We start from the raw sequence: 8366 nt of genomic DNA on the forward strand, positions 1-8366 counted from the left end.
TACCATCTCGTCTTGAATTGTATTGTGATTGTAATGTCTTCCTTATATTGTAAAGCGCTGCACAAACTGTTGGTGCTATATAAATCCTGTATAATATTAATAATATCAATTCAAGCAGGCCCTTGTACTGCATGGTTGATGGTGGATCTTATGAAGATGATGCAATCATATTGCAAAGTGTTTGGCCAACGTAAGATAGCAAACCGCTGTTATACCATGCTGTGCAGAACAACCAGTAAACAGATGATTTTCCTACAGCTGGTGGTCACCCCATTAGAGAGCAAGGTGACAGTAAGAACAGACGTAGTGCTCCATGACTAGATCTGTGGCAGACATGTTCCGCAGCCATGTACTGTGTTATGTGCGACTTTATCAGTTATAGATGTGCTTGGATTTTAACCTTTGTAGGGCCGCATCCTGAAGTAGCATTTACTTAAAATACAAAGAAAAAGAAAGGTGCAATAGAAATTTGTGGTAGGAAATATGGATCCCTAATAGACTAATATGTTTTTAAGTTCTCTGAGTGATGGAAAGGGCTAATTATTTTGAACCTAACTCGCAACAAGGGATTTGAGGCAGGAACTCCATGAGACAGAAAACATTCAAACACAGAACCACATTGTAAAAACGAGATGAACTCCCTGTGATCTTTCATGAATCTGACATCTTCAACAAATAGCAACAGCTTAACTCTGCTCTCTTCCTGTACTTAACTAGGAACAGATCCAAGGCACTCACATATTCCTCTGCAGGAAAGGCAGATAGAGGCATACTAACTAATACAGGATGTCTTTGGGGTTATTTATCAGGCACAAAGTATGGTATTTTTAAGGCTAAAATGCAATAATGGGGAAAAAAATGTCTATTAAAAAATAAAAATGCCATTAAAGTCAATGTTTGAAGGAGATTTACATAGGACTGGAATAGAATTTCACTTAAAGGGCTACGGTGCCTAAACTACAATCTGATTTGGACGAAGGAGATATTAGAGCCTGTCTCCAGGGAAAAGAAAAGCTACCCATTGTAGTGGGGCTGCCCTGGCACTGCAAGGGTTAACTGCTTATTAGGGGAGCTGTGTAAAGGATTTTTACTCACCTGATTCCCACTTCCCCAGCAGTTGGCGCTTACCCCTCTCCCCTCCGCTCTGTCCCTCAGCATCCTAATGTATAATGCAGGGCTATGGTCATTAGACATGATGATGTCAGCGGGTCTCTGACCTCTCCTCTGGGGTGGAGAGGGAAGAGGCTTTGGGCACTGGTCTTGGAGCCTATGGCAGAGGGCATCAGGTAGGTAACAGTCCTTTTTACACAAGTCCACTAGATAAAAATGAGAAGTTAAAGTAATATTAATTTGTCAAACTTTTTTCAATATTGAATCCAGATCAAACAAATATACATTGCCCAGCAATTTACAGATATCATGTTTGCAAAACAGCGCCCTCCAACTGTCTCAGCTCAGCATCCCTGAACTTCCTGTTGAGTACAAGATAACAAGGGACAGAATAGTTTCCAGCAACTATCCATCTACTAGCTGGGAGAAGGGAGGAAAGAGGAGGGAGGAGGGGAGTGGATTGCCTTGCTATGCCTAAGTGTTTGTGGAGACACACAGCTTACCAGCACACACAAGGGTGGCTCCATAGGACCCTGCAATGAAATGGAGACACCCTAAAACATGAAATCAGGACCAGTGCTCAGAGGAACAGCTGTTTCTGCAGGAAGCTAAAACTTTTAAACATCGAGAAGCAGCATTCATTGGAGACCTGCGACCCCCCTGAGGACGTCACATATGACGAAATGCGTTGGGGCAGGGGCTATACATACCACGCACAACACGGAAGTACAGGCTATCTACACGCTGCCTGTGAACGGACGATTTCTTCGTTTTTAACTGTAAGTGTGTACTTATTTTAAATAAATGTTTATACCTACAACACCATGAGGAGTTTCTTTGTATAATTCTCGCTAACCACCGACCTATGGGACACTGCTGGGACGGCTGCTGGGACTGCGGATCCATTGCTCAACTTCCTATTGCCTACAGACAATAATGGTTTGGTGAGTGCGCACCCCAGAGGGGCGATTGATGTGGACACATGGTGTGGGAAAAATACTTTTCAACACTTTCTGGAGTATTTTCATCATCAATACTTTTATTCAATTGGATTTAATATTAGACTTGATTCACTTCATCATTCATCACTTTTTGCCTTTGATCTTTTTGACAAGTTTGATGCACGCTTTTATGCAAGGTTAATTTATCACAAGTTTTTATTGTACTAAGGTTTAGTATTCATGCATGTAATATTTATACATATATATATGTATTGCACATTACAATTCACTAGCTGCCACTAGGATATTAAATTGGCAGTACATGCACTAGGGACTACAAATGCTCATTCACTTTAACTAAAAAGCACGGATTCAACACCCCGATAGTTTCAGTTCACCCACTGGTGACCCCGAGCGCTGCACACTTATTTATATACATTCATTGTATCACTTTAACCCTTGCATGCGAGGGTAGCCCCCAATGCTAGGGAATTGTATTCATTTATTTTTACTTGGAAATAGTCTTGAAAGAAATGTTCCAGGCAAAATCCAAAACTAAGTAACACAAGGGGTTCTATTTATAAAGCAGGGAATGTGACTCCCGCAAACATTTGCAGGTGGAGACTCAATCGCTGCATTTATAACGCATGCGCCTGTATGGTGCTCCACCAGAGAATGTTTGGGGAAGCGTCATTCTTTGCTTTATAAAGAGACACCATATATTTTTGGATGCAAACCATGTAGACATCAACCTAACCATCACATACAATGCAATTTCACACTGTGAGGAGTCCTTATCTAAAATCAACGACAGACGTGTCAGGAAGAGCTGATTTGTGGACTGTAACCTTCACAACTAGTGCATCTCACAATATGAGACATTTTGAAGTGTACATAACTCATTAAGTTCCTTTAAAATTTACTAGCACACATGGAAAATTTCACACTGGCCTAATGCAGCAAAATCTAAAACCTGAATGACTCCAGATAGAGATGGTCTCTCTCTCCCAGACTGTCTTTTTATCCTTAAAGGAAAAATTCCGGGCATATTAAACACAAACCCTTGTAGTGGGGCAATCCCTGGACTGCAAGGGTTAAGTACTCATTTTGGTCTAAGGTCTAAAATAAAAAAGATATACTCACTGGATCCTTGGTCCAGCCTGACTGTTGGACTGGTCCCTGTAGCCTCTTCTTCCCTGGGCTCCGGCGGTCTCAGGACCTGTGATGTCATCACATCCATTCGCTTGCATTGGATGTGAGGATGCAGAGGAATACAGTGTTACCTCAGTTCACAAACTTAATTTGTTCCACGATTCTGGTCGCAAATTTAATTGGTCGCGGAGCAAATCAAACTGTGATCAGACCGCGATCTCTACTAGAGGAACAAAACAAGTAACAAATGCACTCATCAATTCGTCACCAGCTTTACAGCAAGGTGCACATGGAATGGGCTTTAAACAGTAAACACCTTGCTGTAAAGCTGGTGACGAATTGATGAGTGCGTTTGTCATTTGTTTTGCTTGACTGATTTGGTGCAGTGACGCATGGGGGGTCTCAGCTGCCATTGGGATGTGCGGGATCCCTTGTGCATTCATGTGCCTTTAAGGGAGGTTGGGACTGCAAGAGGTCGATACTAATCAAATACAGGGACTTTTACTATTTGCTTTTAAAATTTGCTTTAAAATGTTAAAGGAGTTGTAAAGTCCCAACATATCCTCTCCTGTTATACCATCAGCATTGTAATAGGAATACACACTAGAGTTGTTTCTGGTAAATACAATCAAAGCTTACTTGAAAAAAATCCCTTTTATATAGCAAGTGCTGCCTTCCGTCTGTCCATCACTTTAATCAACTTCCTGGATTCCCAGTGTGCTTTGCATCTCTTTCTGTGATGCAATTTTGATTTCTCAAGACTACATTGCCCATAATGCATTGCTTCCAGCAAGCAATGATGATGTTACATTGTTCAGAGGTTCAGTTATAGTTCAGAAGTCAGGTTCTGCGAAGAAGTGCAAAATCCCAGGGCTGAGTAAAATGGTGACAGTGCATTGAGGAAGTCCATCCTATGGGCATCTTCATTAAAAAAGAACTATGAGATAAGTGTTTTTCCCCATAGTTCTCTTTAGGGTCATGGGAGGACATATACTGGCGTCATCCCGTGACCCCAAACTCAGTATATTGCGGTCTATTGCCCTCTACATACTGAGAGCGCCGCAGGCGGGACAGATCCCGACAATACTGTCGAGATCCACCCAGCTGCGTGAATATTGAGCCCACCTGTGACAGCTTCTTTGTCACAGGTCGGCTCTAACTATGAGGATGAGTGAAAATCACTCACCTCATAGTTCTCCTTTACGTTTACAAACTTGTAGATGGATATGGTTATTAGGAGGGGGATAGAATTTATGGAAATTCAATATGGGAATGCAGATTTATTTTTAGTTTTTGGCCATAGATACCTTCAATAACACATAACTGCATTATTTGTATTTTTATCTGCCTGGAGCTCAGCTATAAGACCTAGAAAATCAAGCAACATCTGGTATACAGTATTTACAGACATTAGAATCCATGGATACAAATCTGCATGTGCTTATTAAAGAAAGAAATTGATACAACAGAAATATAGTCAGTTAAATACATAAAAGACCACAAAATGATATGCATGAACTCAAATGTAATAAATAATTGGCGCCAATTATAAAACAGTGCATATAGTTATAACGCATGAATCAAATGGCTCTCTGAAATGTATCCCAAATCTGAAAATGAATACATGCACGGTGATAATCACATTGTGTATATGTGACCAGCTGGTGCTGTTATAATATGTGCTGGTTGGCATATTAGGCGCAAACTGCTACCCTCATTAGCTTCTCAATTTACACATCATGCACAGGTGTCAAGCAGTGAATGGAGCTGGTCATTAAAACTTTTTCACACCTTCACATGGAAGACATCAACACAGCACCTGCAGGTTGTCATGTATTGATGGAGTATTGAAACAAAAATGAGCAGATAAATGTAATTATCTATGGAAGGGTGCTGATTTTCTCCATTGATGGCATGTGCTGGATTTAGAACAGTGCAAGAGTACAGCAATTTCTTTATTGGATTATTTTGGTGCTAAAATTACTAATCTACTTTTGTAGGAAAACATATGATTATATGTTGTATCATTCATTATAATGTACACTTATTAATTGCAGAGACGAACCCAGAAAAGTCTAAACATGAGGAACAACTACTGTGTTTTGGTTGTCTCAGACTGGGAAACAACTGTCCATGAAATGGCCCCAACCTACACAAATGCCTCTGGGGCCCGGGATGACTGGTTTTGAGGGAAAAAGGGTCATAAATAATGAATATTCCTGACCAATCACTATGTTTTCCAAGAGATTAAGTCGCCACCAGGTTAATTTCCACAATCCATAAACATGCACAATCAATCAACAATATCATTGGCGCCAAAGTTCATCCTCCATAGGGGTATAAACACCCTGACTAGCTTCTAGGCTCTGACGAAGGGGGCATCGCCCCAGAAACGCATTAACAGAGTCTGTCATGCAAGAAGAAGGATGTTCGCTCCAGACTGCATCCCTTTGATGTGACTGTTTTTTGATGTTCTCACAGTGCAGATGCATTTCTGCAACTACAGGCTTTCTAATACCGGCTGTTTTTGAGTACATTTCTTACTTAACTTTTCCACATAATACAGACTTCTACACTAGAGAGGCGCACTGCTTTTATGCACTCTCACCTGTTTTGTAGACATGTGCACCGGCAAAAAATTTGTTTAGCTTCGTTTTGATTCGGATTTTGCATTATTTCATTTTTTGGGATTCAGGTCCGAAAGTCAATTTGTTTCGGGATTCGGAGCCATTTTTTTTTAATTAAAGGAATTGTCAAAAATTGACTCTGTTTTTTTTTTTAAATTCAAGGATTTGTTTCTAAAAGTGTGGCTTGTTTATTTACTTTGAATTTTAACACTTTAGTGAATGAGTAGGGTTACAAGTACACCTTACTCATTCACAATGAGGGCAGCATCGGGTGCCCCTTCATTAAAGGGGTACCCCGATGCAAATAAGCCTTGCCCACAGAGCCCCACAACCACCGGGTCAGGGTTGTGGGGAAGAGGCCCTTGTCTCCATTGGCATGGGACACCCTCCCAATGCCGAGCGCTCGATCATCCCCCCTTTTCCTGCCCTGCCAGGCCTGTGCTCAGATCAAGGGTCTGGTAGGAATGTTAAGAGGGAACCCCACGTTTCCCCCCATTTTTGGGGGGCTGGGGTTCCCCTTAAAATTCCTACCAGACTTAAAGGGCCTAGTATTGATTTTGGGGGGAACCCCACGCACTTTTTTTTTGTTTTAACTTGGGGGGTCCCTCCCAACATTCCTACCAGACCTAAAGGTCACGCTTTTTTTTTCCTCCTCTGCAGACTAAAATAAAAAAAAAAGTATTTTTTGTTTCCTCTAATGCCACTTTGCTGCACCGAAAATTCATCCACAAATGACATTTTGTACAGACTACCGCTAACAAATTTCAGAATCGGAAATTTGGATTCATTTGCATTTGTCATTTCTGTAATTCGGAAATCCGGATACATCCAAATCTCAGAATTTCCAAAAATAATCAGAATAACGAATCTTTCCGAAACGGATCGCACATATCTACTGTTTTGTGTTGTGATCATTTTAAAAAGTGATGGGCAACATTTCCCAACCATATCTGGTAGCAAAGGACATAATGAGAATTTTTCAGCTGATCACATGTGTATCTTGTACCATCATGTCTATGAAAATCAGGTCTTTTTATGTACACTATATGGCCAAAAGCATGTGGACTCCACTCCAAAGCCAGGTCCATAAAGTCATGGTTTGATTAGTTTGGTGTGGAGGAATCCAAGTGGCATGCACAGAGTCCTGACCTCAACCCTACTGAACAACTGGAGGATGATTTACCATGCTGATTTCAAGTCAGGACCTTTTGTTCAGCAACAGTATCAGTTCTTACATTCCAAAATCTTGTTGAAAGCTTTCTTAAAAGAGCAGACACTTATATGGCTGCAAAGACAAGTGGAGGCCACCCCTATACTAATGCCCATGGTTTTTAGAATAAGATGTCTAACAAGGTCATATAGGTCCACACACTTATAGTGTAGGTTTTAGGTCTATGCATTAGAAATCTGCAAAAGTAATACAATATTACCCAGCAATTTGTTTTTCTCTGCTTACAGCAAGAAAAATATTTCTAATTCTTTCACGTCTACCACCAGTATATTTCAGAGAACAAATGCAGTTATAGAATTCATACCCTACAGCCATATATTTAGCTGGTATACAATTAAAGTCTTGTTATGAAAAACTGAACAAAATACTTTTCTGTCTGAGTCTGCAGGGAAAACTTTTCTGTCTAAAAAGTAAAAAATGTTTCCCACTGCCATAAAAGCTAAATTTATTTTAAAAGTTAAGAGAAAACTCTCAGTACCTTTGACCCTGATACAAACATTCAGAAATGTATTCTATTTCCTAGTTATACAGTTAACTGTTGATACGACTTTTCAATACTTGTAATGGATTTATAAACAAAACAAAAATACTCTGAAATGATTGAAGTTGTACTAAAAGTTTAATGTGAGGTCAATAAGCATATAAAACAGAAGCAATGGACGAAAACATATAAGTTCAACTGATTTTGCTTTTTCCTTTTTGAAAAATTGCAAAGCTGAATTCAAGCCATACTTTGTAAGTTCAGTGTTATCTGATATGCTTGTCTCTGGTGTTGGTTGTTGTTGGATAAACATGGCCATGGCTATGTCTATAAAACACAGGCTAAGGCCCGGATTTACCATTAGGCACGTGCCTATAGACAGCAGAGGCAAAGTGGGGGCTTTTCCTTGTATAAATATTGGTCACACCACTGGCGGAACTACCAGGGTCGCAGCAGTCACAATTGTGACAGGGCCCTGGCGTTCCGCCTGTTGCAGAGAGAAAGAAGAGGGCCCGCAGCTCCCTCATGCCGCCCCCCCCCCCCCCCACGATAGTGCCGCTTCTTCCCCGCTGCTCTGCCACCCGCAGCAGTAGAAGCGGGACATGTACGGGTGGCTGTGTGGATGGATGGAGCGGATCTGTCACTGTCACCTGCCAGCAGAATGTGCTGCAGGCACCGCCAGGCAGTATATTCTGCTGTGTGGGGAGAGGATCCTCTCCACTTAGTCCCGCCCCCTGGCCGCCGGGACACGGAAGAAAGTGTCTGGTGTGCCAGTGACAGTGTCAGTGGTGGTCTGAGAGTCAGGTAAGTCTGGGTGGGTGAAG

The sequence above is a fragment of the Nanorana parkeri genome, unplaced genomic scaffold (genome assembly GCF_000935625.1).
Source record: "Nanorana parkeri isolate BGI_ZX_2015 unplaced genomic scaffold, ASM93562v1 scaffold298, whole genome shotgun sequence".
NCBI lineage: Eukaryota > Metazoa > Chordata > Amphibia > Anura > Dicroglossidae > Nanorana > Nanorana parkeri.